The following is a 13400-nucleotide window of genomic DNA, read 5'->3' as shown; positions in this document are numbered from 1 at the left end:
GTATTATGAAATTATAAGGTATATCAGAGAAAAATCATATAGAATATAGAGAAAATGACCCAGATAAAATGCTAAACTATAATTTAGAGGGTCAAATTGTTAAGTGAAAATTAATTCATGGTATATCAAATCAATTCTTGTTTTATATTTTATAGTGAATATTTTCTTATATGTGCTGCCTTTACTGGCAATATCATTACTACAGCATGACAAGTTGTTATTAGTCTTAAATTTAGGAATATTATTAAGCAAAAAGAGACTTGGACAAATTTCTATTAAGTGACACTTATGGAAGAATATGTTTGATTCATATATATCACCTTTTAGCATGAAGTCAATAAATACACAATGCATATTACTCCTTATTTTGTATCAATGACAGTTTATCAATCATGATAAACTTTATCTCACTGAAATAAAAAGTTCTTTTTTACTTTCTTAAAAAATTAAATTTATGTGATAGGCATTGTTAATAAGATTATATAGGTTTCCAGTATACATTTCTTTGATATGTGACGTGGTCAGTATATTAAATTGTGTGCCCACCTCTACAAGCCAAACCATCTTCTATCACCATGTATTTGACCCACTTTACACTTCATTACCCCCACTTTCCTCTGGTAACCGACATACTTTTGTCTATGAGGTAATGTTTGTTTCTCCTGTTTGTTCATGTGTTGCTTCATTTTTATATCCTACATATGAATGAAATCATAAGTCTTAAATTTTTCTGTCTGAATTATTTCACATAGCATGATATTCTCAAGGTCCATCCATATTGTTACAAATGACAGTATTTTGCCTTTCTATGGGTGAGTAGTATTCCATTGTATATATGTACCACATCCTCTTTATCCAGTCATGAAGGACACTTTGATTGTTTCTGTGTCTTGGCCACCATGAATAATGATACAATGAACATGAAGTTGGGTGCAAATATCTTTGCAATGAAATGTTTTCAAATTTGAAATTGTGGGTCATTTGTAACTCTGTTCTTAATTTCTTGAGGAACCCCCATAGTGTTTTACATAATGTCTGTACCAGTTTACATTCCTACCAGTAGTGAATGAGTGTTCTTTTTCTCCACAATCTCTCCAACCCTTATTATTACTTATCTTATTGATAATAAACAATATAGTGGGTGTAAGGTGGTATCTCAAAAGTGGTTTCTTAATTCTTTTCAATAAAGAACTCTAGGCAGCCATTACCAGCAATTTAGTACTTACATGTAGGTCAGAATATTTTAGGTTTTTATTTTAGTTTGACCAAATTGGTTGCATGGAACTAGAAAATATTTGGAGTAACAGATGTATTTGCTGACTAAAAATAACAAAAATTTGAGTTGGCCAATATGACTTCTACATAAGGTCCTTTTACTTATAATATTCAGGTATTGTAGCAATGCAGAAAATTAAGGTTCCTATTTTTATATTTTGTTGTTATTTCTATATCTATAAAATCTTTTCTCCCATTACCATCTTATCTATTCTGTTGATTAATGTTTTTTATTTAAAATACTTTTGCATAAACTAGGCTTCAGATTCTGCATATCAATTCAATATTTAAAGATAGTAAGATATATATATATATCTTTGTATATATATATCTATATCTATATCTATATATATATATATATATACACACACACACACAATTCTGAATGAAGAGAGTATGATCCTTAGACAATATATTGGTCTAGATATGCTTTATGCATAAAAGCAGTAGACAGGTATTTTCAAATTGAAAACATAAATAAACAAAAAATTAAGCCTTTTTCAAAAATAAGATAATCATAAAATTTAGCCAACTATTGCATAAGTTAAAAAAGCAAATTCTTCCCTGTCCAGTTGGCTCAGCAGTAGAGCAGTAGCCTGGCATGTGGAAGTTGCGGGTTCGATTCCTGGCCAAGGCACATAAGAGAAGCGCCCATCTGCTTCTCTACCTTTCTTCCTCTCCTTCCTCTCTGTCTCTCTCTTCCCCTCCTGCAGCCAAGGCTCCAATGGAGCAAAGTTGGCCCAGGCACTGAAGACAGCTCTATGACCCTCACCTCAAGTACTAGAATGGATCCATCCACAATGGAACAATGTCCCAGATGTGCAGAGTATTGCCCCCTGGTTGGCATGCTGGGTGGATCCTGGTCAGGTGCATGCGGGCATCTGACTGCCTCACTGCTTCTCATTTCAAAAAAATACAAAAATAAATAAATAAATAAATAGCAAATTCTGAAATACACAAGCCATGTTGGAAGATTTGTGAGCAATATATCATATATTCATTCCTTCATCTACCCTTTCATTCACCCATTCATTCATCAACAGATGAGCAACTAATAGTCAGACAGAAAGAAAGGCAAATAATTATGGGTGTTACGGCTTTTTTTAGAAGATAAAAAGTAGTTGAGTGGAAGAAAATTAGAAAAATATATTTTCTACGTTTCATATTTTTCTTATTATTGAAAAAGTATTATCTAATGTAGTACACATATTTTTAAATCATAGTAACTCTATAAATTTTTTTTTGTAACTCTATAAATTTTAGTAATGAATATACCTAGTTTTGATAAAATATTTATATTTCAGGAATTAATTCACTTTCCATTGAGTTTATTATTGTTTACTTCTTTACATGTAAGCAAAATTAAATTCAAAGAATTTTATTAAAATTAAAATAAAAATGTAATCTTTTTTAAAATGTACTCTGTATATATATTGTTTTCCATTCTATCTCTTTAAAAAAATTTTTTTCCTAGTGGTCTTTGATAGAGGATTGGATAAAGAAGGTGTGGCACATATATACAATGGAATACTACTCAGCCATAAGAAATGATGACATAGTGACATTTATGACAACATGGATGGACCTTGAGAACATTATACTGAGTAAAATAAATAAATCAGAAAAAGCTAAGAACTGTATGATTCCATACATAGGTGGGACACAAAATTGAGACTCATGGACATAGATAAAATTGAAGTGGTTACCAGGAGAAGAGAGTCATAGGGGAGGGGGACAGGGGCAAAGGGGGGGAGGAAGGGTGATAGAAAATGGTTTGACTTCAGGTGATGGATATACAACATAGTCAACAGTTCAAATGCTATAGAAATGTTTACCTGAAACCTATGTACTCTTATTGATCAATGCCACCCCATTAAATTCAATTTTCTGAAAAAATAAAAAAAAAGAAAATTTCATTTGTGTATTTACATAAATAAATTATTTTTATGTTAATAATGTTAATGTCTTAATAGTGGGGATCTGTTGGTATTGTATAAAAATGTTTTTCTTATTGATTTTTTTCTATAACTTATGTTACTTTCAATAAGTATACTTCACTACTATATGCAATTTAATAATGCCAAATCAGTATTTGGTATTATTTGGAGCAACAAGTATAAATTCAAATAAAAGTTGACAGGAGGCCCTGGCCTGTTGGCTCAGTGATAGAGCGTCGGCCTGGCGTACAGAAGTCCGGGGTTTGATTCCTGGCCAGGGCACACAGGAGAAGCGCCCATCTACTTCTCCACCCCTCCCCCTCTCCTTCCTCTCTGTCTCTCTCTTCCTCTCCTGCAGCCAAGGCTCCATTGGAGCAGGGATGACCTGGGCGCTGGGGATGGCTCCTTGGCCTCTGCCCCAGGCGCTAGAGTGGCTCTGGTCTCAACAGAGCGACGCCCAGAGGGGCAGAGCATCCCCCCAGGTGGGCAGAGCGTCTCCCCCTGGTGGGCGTGCTGGGTGGATCCCGGTCAGGCGCATGCGGGAGTCTGTCTGACTGTCTCTCCCCATTTCTAGCTTCAGAAAAATACAAAAAAAAAAAAAAAAGTTGACAGGAAAAAAGGTCCATAAAGGCTATAGTGTAAAAAGGTGTTACGGTTTATTTGGATATTCAATTTTCAGCTTGTAAGTAGATTAGATTTTCACACATAAAAAATATGAAAAAAGCACTCTAATAAAGATAAATAAAATTTTAAAAATATTACTTAAGAAGAACGACCAACTCTGGTGCATAAGAATACACTGAAAAGATTAAGTATAGACTGGGTCATAGAGGTATAAGGCAAAAGATAAAGAAATAATGTTATTTATGTTTCATTAGGGTCCATTCACTTATTTGAAAGATATGTATTTAACACCGATTGTAGTCCAGGTATTACTCTAGCACTTTCATTTTAATTAGTGAAAAAACAAGTAAAAATCCTTGCCTCTTGGATCTTGCATTCTAGGGATGGTGAAGACTGTCATTGTTGATTGTGGGTGCTGAGTGTTTTGAGTATGCTAGTGATGTAGCAGCAGAGAAAAATGAAAATATAAAAAAGACAAATCAGAAACATAAACAGCATTGCATTTTGGCTAACTGTATGTTTAGGAAAATTGTCATGCTTAGTAAGGCTGTCTGGTAAACTCACGCTATTATTTATATACAGAGTCCACCTTAATATAACAATACCCCTGTTCATGGTCTTGTTTTTATTTATTTACTACAGAGAGTTCATAGAGGATTTAAGTCACCTTACAGAAATATATATATAGTAAAATAAGATAAATCTCTGTACTCTTTATTTCCAAACTCTCTGAAGATTGGATTTTTCTAACAAAAATAATCCGCTTATCAAAATCACATACTATTCATGAAACAGAGAGGGGCTCTAGAAAATTGTCTTTCTTGGATCACTAAATAATTATTTTGAGGATTACTCGATTCTACAATTCTTACTTCATTGGAATTGAGAGATTGATGAGTTCAAAATCTGTTAAGGATTTAGGAGCTTTTCAAGGAAATGATCTATATAAATACAGGGTTTTACATGACAATATTCTCCTTTTTTACTGCCATGTCAAGGTGGGGCTTGCTCAGAGAGCAGCTTATGCGGCATTTACTCCATAAGCTGCTGATTATGTTCTTTAATGTCTGGGAGGCTCAGCTTCTCACAGATGGTGCCTGCTGTAGTCACAACTCCTTAGTATGATATGTCAGTCATCACAGGCTCTCCACACAGTCACGATTCTTTTTATGTTTTTGGGTGACATTTGAAGTACATCATATTTGACAGCTGTTACACTTGAGAAATAGCGTTAATGACAAAGTTTTTGTAATTTTTGTTTCACTAACACCATTTACAAGTTAAAGGAGAGCTAATTTGTGTTAACACACAAAAATAAATTTGCAAATGAATTAACAAATTACAATAATTTTCTAATTAACTAAAAGAAAATTAAAAACAAAAATTGCTGTCAATTGCCAGAAAATGTCAGGGGGAAAAAAACCTGTGAATTGCTTAATTTACTTGACTATTATAATTACTTTCAAATTTTGTTATTTTTCCATATGCCTTTGAGTAGTCTATATATATTAAAAAGTTTATCATCTACATAATTCTCCTTTTTTCTTACAGTATTATTGTCTGCAATTATTGGAAATTTGTATCAATGTTCACAACATTAATAAATATTACTATTTAGCTACAACATTAACACTGTATTTATTTAGAATTATATGTTCATGCTATATGCTATGTTTTTATTTTGATATCTATAATATAAACTCCTAAGCAGGAAGGATATAAAAAAAGAGTAAAGAAGTCAAGAGTTCTGAATTTGTAGAAGATTTGGGGAAAGAAAAGAAAATGTGAAATCAAATCAGCAAAAGCATAAATAAAAATCTATTTGAGCAGTTACAATATCATGGAAATGTAAAGGATAGCATAGGGAATATAGTCAATAACATTGTAACTATGGATGGTGTCAGGTTGGTAAGGAAAATACCAGGGGAACACTTTATAAATATATGATTGTTTAACCACTGTGTTGTACATATAAAACTAATATAATATTAAATATCAACTGTAATTGAAAAATATAAATGAGAAAAAAAATTCATTACTTGATAAAGAGTAGTTGAAAATAAATAAATCATAGTTTATCTACCTTGTAAGCTTGATGAAGACAAGGAGTTTTATCTGTCTTGGTCGCTGCTATATTTCGATTGTCTGAAACAATAAATACATGGTACATAATTGGTGCTCAAAAAAATATATTGAATAAAAAAATTTCATTTTGTGTGGAAAGTATGCAGTTTGCTCTTTGATGCTTAATTTGTTTTAGCTTTCTCAGAGTGTTACCTATGCCATGATTAGAACTATTACCTCTGCTAAAGCAGCATAGCTACCTTTCAATATATACTAAGAATCCTTTATAATTTTGATGTGAGCCTCGCCTGTGGTGGTGCAGTGGATAATATGTAGACCTGGAATACTGAGTTCTCCAGTTAAAAACCTTTGGCTTGCCTAAACAAGGCACATATGGGAAACAACTACTATGCTTCCTGCTCCCCCCCCCCACTCTCTTTCTCTGTCCTCTCTCTAAAAATCAATAAATATTAAAAAATATATATCAATGTGAATTCTCAGCCAAGCATCATGAGATTGTTATCTTATGCATATACCAGTGACTAAGAATACCTTAACTTACCCTCAGCTTGACCAAACTTTAAACAAATTTTTTCCTGACTATAGGTCCCTGGCCTTCCTTATGTTAGAGCATTTGCTTTAGAAAACTTTTAATTGTAAATCTTTTTATTGTTCTTTTCAAATGTAAATCTTATTTCAGACTCATGCCAGTTTTACAACCAAGGACTATCTTCCTCAAGGAAGTGGTAGCCATCCATTTGAAGTTCAATCATCAAGAAAGATAGAACCTTTATCTCCCATTTTTTGTGGGAGAGCAGGAGTCTAACTCGAATAAGCTCCAATTAGCAGACACAAATGGCTTCATCACATTAACTAACTTGCCTTCTAGCATCCTTCAGGATTTTATCGATAGTTCATCCTATCTCTTAAAATCTTTACTGTCTTTTTTCCTGAACATTTAATCTCTTTGATCTACTGCAATAATCGTGTTTCCTATTCCAATAGTATTGAGTAAAGTCTTTATTGTTTGTATAATTTTTATTTAACACCAATTTTGAGAGAAATGTTGTAACTCTAACTGTATCTGAATCTCTATAATTATAAGCTGTATTTCAATTGTGTGTCCTTATTGTAAAGAGTTACTCACATGAAAAATTGTCCTTAAAGGTGAAATAATAATGATCACATGAAGAAATAATGAGGAAAGTGCATTTTCTCTAATCAGCAGACATTTCTTTTCTTTTTTTTATTTCATTAACTGTGTTTACATAGATTCTAGGGTCATCCTGAATGCATCCCCCCTCACCCTTATTCCTCTCAACATCTCCCTTATCCTCCTCCCTACAGCGTCCTCTCCCCTTCCCTTCAGGTTTAATCCCATCCTATCATCCCCTTTCTCTCTGTCCTCTTTTCCTCTGGTCCCTTTGATCCCTCTTTTGTCTCAATTCTGTTCCTCAGTTCTCACTGTTCCTTGGATTCTGAAAGAAATGCACCCCTATGTTTATGGCAGCATTGTTCACAATAGCGAAGATCTGGAAACAGCCCAAGTGTCTGTAAGTGGACAAGTGATTAAAAAGCTGCGGTACATATATACAATGGAATACTATAGGGCCATGGAAAAGAAGAAAATATTACCTTTTTTAACAACATGGATGGACCTAAAAACTATTATATTAAATTAAATAAGCCAGGAAGAGAAAGAAAAATATTGTATGATCTCAGTAGACACTTTGATGAGAAGCTTGAGTCTCTTTCTGAAACAGAAAGAAGCTGTCAAGGTTACTAAGGTTTGAACCATGATTTATGTATGATCTTAGGAGTTTTTGCTTTTTTATTATAGCTGGTTCAGTGTTGGGTCATTGCATTTGGCATAGACCTGATTAAAGAGATTTTTAGAAAAAGAGTTGTATCAAAGGGAATGGGATACTGAGTGAGGGTGGTCATTCTGATGCTATTTCCAGAGATCACCCCTTGTATCATCTTAGAACTCAAGCCTGTCTGCTTATCTCATTTTGGTAGTGAGAAGCAGAAAATTGATAATTTTTATTTTAATTTTTATAAGTTATTCTTTATTTTTATTCTCAGACCTTGAAAGAGTTTTTGTTAACTACCTTACAACTTTAAATGAAGAGAATTATTCTACATATTAATTTTATATTAATTTAAGTGAAATGTTCTTAAATATATTCAAATTTTGTTCATTTTCTTTAAAATGTAAATCTTTTATATATGTATATACATATATATTTCTTAAAGTTTGCATAGACTTTTGTGACATTAATAATTAACATTAGTATTTATTTACAAAACTAACAGTAGTATATGTATGTTATATTTAAAGTAAATTCTTTGATATTATACATGTATTTTGCCCCTGGTGTATAAACTCTAGGTGGAGAAGATATAGTGAAGAGAATGAAAATTATATTTCTATATATATGTTTATATGCATGTATACATATAAACATCCATACATATATATTTTAATGCATTATGTATATGCATGAAAACCAAAGTTTATAAAATGAACATATTGTGTGCATACTGTTCTATATTACATTGACTTGAAAAAACACTAAAATGCAGACTGTAAGGAATTTATCAGATACAAATTTATGTATTTATTTTAAAAATTTCAAAATATAAGGTAAACTTCAAAACATTTTTGTTTTACCTTTACTTGCATTTTGATTTACTTCTCTGATAGTCAGGATCAAAATATCCTCCTGAGAGTTCTGATGAGAATTAAGCTCCAAACTCCTTCTAGAGTCAATAGAAACACTCTAAAGATTTCCTTTATTTGACTCTCGGTTTGTCATTGATTTTTCAGGATGTCAGTTTGAGTGTAATCTAAAGACAGATTGTAGAAATGCTTAATCAATATGCCATTACTCTTCTTGAATTTGGTTGATTATCCACTTACTTTATTGGATATTGGGTAATAGTTCAACAGTATATAGTTCTTGACTGGTAATATTTTGTTAAAGTCAAGAATCTGGCTAATCTTGAGTCTGGCTAATCTAGTTAAATTTACTAGTGACCTTTTCCCACATTATTCCAGTTCTTTCACAGATTCTAATGCTATAATTTAAATTTAATTAACATGAAAATACTTGGCTTTAGAAAGATTTAACCTTTCTCTTTAAGTAAATATGATTTGAAAAACCAACAAGTAAAATGGCAACTCAATTTAATGGGGATTAAATATGATATGACTATGTAATGAAAGATAACTGAAATTACTTTTAACTAGTACAGAAATATATTTTATGAATCAATTGAGAGTACAAAAATTTCAGGGTCAATGTCTAAGGTAATAAAGGACACTTTAAAATAAGAATAATTTTTGCAATCATTTTGTAAAAGATAATATTAGCCTGTTTTTTATGTGTGGATATAAAAATTTAATTACAATATCTGACTGCATTTATCCAGTCAAAATATTTCACCTTTATTTCATCTGATAAAATTGTATTAATTCAAAGATTTGTAAAATAACAAAAATAAATAGTTGCAAATATCTGAATTGAAATTATGGGAAGAATTGTAAATGTACATTGATACAGAGTTAGGCAATAAAGAAATAATAATAGTTAGTTTACATTCAGTAACTAGAATATTCAGAGACTAATTATATTAGTACTACAATAATTATATGAGAAAATAGAAGCTTAGAATGGTAAATATCCTGACCAGTTTACAGAGTAAATACAGAACTCATAAGTAAGTAAAGGTTGACCCCATGTGCTGTGTTTTTTTTATCACTGTGCTATACACTTAATAACTTTTAGACAGAAAATTTTCTGAGAATTGTTTCTGTATTGATTCTGGTAAGGGTCTGCACTCATGAAAGTTGTTTTCTGTTCCTACGATAATCCAACAGAGGCAGGTCATTTCCTCTTACCACACAGTTTATGACCCTACAAAGGTTTTAGTTCCTATCAATGGATCTATCAATCATTGAAAACCCCAGCAGAGAGCAATGACCTACTTTCTACTTTGTTCATCCACAATGATACCTACTGTTGTAACCTGACCAACTGCTGTTTATTCGAATTCCCCTTGGTTCTCAAACTCTCCACTGCCTTTGCATGTTGGCTCTCAACACTTGCTTCGGGTTGTTGTCATTGGCATCTCTCTGGTAGGTCCCACCACATGACCCTTCAGTCTTGGTTCTCAGATAGTCTTCAGGAATTCATCTTTCTTGACTTGTAAAACTTCACTAAAACAAAGAGACCCAACTACCCTTCTTTCTGACATCATGAAGAAAAAAAAAATGACTCTTTGATCAGCCCCACTCAATAGCTCCTGACTGAGAAAAAAATCCAATGCTATCTGTATGCCCAGAGTTAGCCAGCAGTGTGTCTGAGACACAGACTCTGCCTTATATGTAGCACTGTTGTTTCAGTTATTCCCTTTACCGAGTTGCTCTTTCACATAACTGTGACCATGCTGGAGTTGTAGGCATTGTCCAATATTTGCAATATGTCTGTCATCATTCCTGTGGTAGTTCATAAACGCCATCAGTAGCTACAGTGGGAGAGGACTTAAAAACTTCCTGGCTTTTGGCAGAAGATAATCTATCCTCAGATGAATGATTTCCTCCTAACTATAAATTTAAAGCCTAAATACTCTGGTTACTTTCTATTTTCAAAACAACCACCCCTTTACCCTTTTACAGTTATAGCAGACCAGCCATTTGAACTAACTGGAATTGAATTCTTTTTCTTCTTATTGAATTTATTGGGGTGATACTGCTTAACAAAATTATTCAGATCTTAGGTGCACAAATCCACATCACCAGTACACTGTATTGTATGCTCAACATTCCAAGTTAAGTCTTCCATCACCATTTATCTCCCCTACACACTCCTTCCCCTCCTTCTACCGCTGTCCGCAGGCAGTCATCACACTGGTTTCCATGAGTTCTTCCTGTTTTGCTCAATCCCTACACCTCTCTGACAGCTGTCTGCATTGATGGCATTCGAATTTGATTCTGATGTGAAACATTCCTTTTTTCTTTGTAATTCTTTTTTTCATTATTCTAAGTAAGAAACTATACTACCTAATTAAAGTAGAATGGCAATAAAGAAATAATAATAGCCTGACCAGGCAGTGGTGCAGTGGATAGAGGGACGGACCGGGATACGGAGGACCCAGGTCCGAGACTCTGAGGTTGCCAGCTTGAGCACGGACTCATCTGGTTTGAGCAAAGCTCACCAGCTTGGACCCAAGGTGGCTGGCTTGAGCAAGGGGTTACTAGGTCTGCTGAAGGCCCACGGTCAAGGCACATATGAGTAAGCAATCAATGAACAACTAAGGTGTCACAACAAAAAACTGCTGATTGATGCTCTCCTGTCTGTCCTTATCTATTCTTCTCTCTGACTCTGTCTCTATATAAAAAAAGAAATAATAAAAAAATAAAATACAGTAAAGATTTTTTTAAATAGTAAATATAATCAATACAGTTCATATTTTTAACAGTTAATATAATCATATAACTATTAGTTAAAACTTTTTTTTTTGTATTTTTCCAAAACTGGAAAACAGGGAGAGACAGTCAGACAGACTCCCGCGTGCGCCTGACCAGGATCCACCCGGCACGCCCACCAGGGGGCGACGCTCTGCCCCTCCGGAGAGTCGCTCTGTTGCGACCAGAGCCACTCCAGCGCCTGGGGCAGAGGCCGAGGAGCCATCCCCAGTGCCCGGGGCCATCTTTGCTCCAATGGAGCCTCGCTGCGGGAGGGGAAGAGAGAGACAGAGAGGAAGGAGAGGGGGAGGGGTGGAAAAGCAAATGGGCGCTTCTCCTGTGTGCCCTGGCCGGGAATCGAACCCGGGACCCCTTGCACGCCAGGCCAACGCTCTACCACTGAGCCAACCGGCCAGGGCCTATTAGTTAAAACTTATCAGTAAAGTTAGAAATTGTAACCTTTCAGTTACCCATAGAAAGAAAATGTTGGCTGTAGAGTCGTTACTGTGTGTGAGGCAGAAGTTGTGCTAGATATTCAAAGATAACAAAGCTAATATGGCATAGGTCTTTTTTTTTTCCAGAACCTTGAAATTGAATATAGCAAAAAAAATTTAAACCAATAATGACAGCATTAGATGGATAAGTGTTATGGGTATATAAAATAAGCTATAGAAACATCAAAGAACAAATGACACTTTGAAAGTGTTCACAAAATAAATAATTTTTTAATTCGCTTTAAGAATGAGAGCATATTTTCCATATAGTAAAGAAAGATATTGAGGCAGTTAAAATACATGCTTAAAATTGAGCCATAAAAGGATAGTGTCTTTGGACAAGTCCAATATTTGAACCATAAGATGTTGGTGAAGGCAGAATTGAATTTAGAGATAAAGAGATAAGAAATATTATCACTCTAGGCATTTAAGAAGAATGAATCTAATACAGGAAATTAGGAGCTTATAAATTCATTGAGGGGTACATGTCATGGAGCTGTCCACAGAAGTATGGATGTCCAGAACATAAACTATGATATTGGAGTTCTGTTTTAGAAGTAAAGGAGTTATTGCCCTGGCCATGGCCTGCTAATACCCATAAAGCAGTTACTAGACACTGAAATGCTGAATCTAACAACTGATCCTTAACAGAAACTCTGCAACAATTTCTATTATGTGCTAAAAGAACAGCAGGAAGATATACTTTACCTTATCTACCAAACATCACCAGAATTCATTTGACTTGTTAATTCTAATTTACAATGTCTTTGCATCATGAGTTGGCATTTTAGAGGAAGAACTGAACAAAAAGACAGTACTCTCCACACAACATTTCTTTGAATACTCAATACCCATATGTATACTTACACAAATAATTTTATTTCCAAATATAATAGCTGTAACAATTACTGCAACATTATAATCAATTATCAGGTTTATGTCAATATAAATTGACAAAATCTTGCAACATTTTAATTTGATAAGCCTTATCTTGTATCAGATGTTATACTTGTCTCCATAGATCATGACCTTTAACTCTAGCTATGTTTGAAGACATGAATGGGGTTTGGGGAGGAGTGTGAAAAGAATGTATAGCTTTTTAAAAGAGAGCTACTTTAAATAAGACAAGTACAGGATTTCTAAACAACACAGAACTAGTTACATCAGAAAGAGACAGAGGGATTGTTGCTACTGGCAATGAAAGCCCAGTGGGGTTGAGAGCTCAAATCCTTTACTTTAAAAAAGATTTTTAGAGACAGTTTCTTCATAACTAATGACCATTTTTCATTAAACACATGCGCGCGCGCGCGGCCACACACACACACACACACACACACACACACACACACACTCCTGGGGAAAAACCCACTAACGTAGTGTAGGGTCGGGGTTGGATAGAGCCCTTCCCCCTCCCCAGCCACATGGCACCATGGTCATAGATCCAACAGAAGGCCATGGCATAAAGAGTAGTAAAACAGCAACTAAGGTTTTACTCAGAACACTGGAACTGTGTCACCAGATATGTATCAAGGAAGC

This window comes from Saccopteryx bilineata, chromosome 6, assembly GCF_036850765.1.
Source record: "Saccopteryx bilineata isolate mSacBil1 chromosome 6, mSacBil1_pri_phased_curated, whole genome shotgun sequence".
NCBI lineage: Eukaryota > Metazoa > Chordata > Mammalia > Chiroptera > Emballonuridae > Saccopteryx > Saccopteryx bilineata.
Note: the sequence above shows the minus strand (reverse complement) of the source record.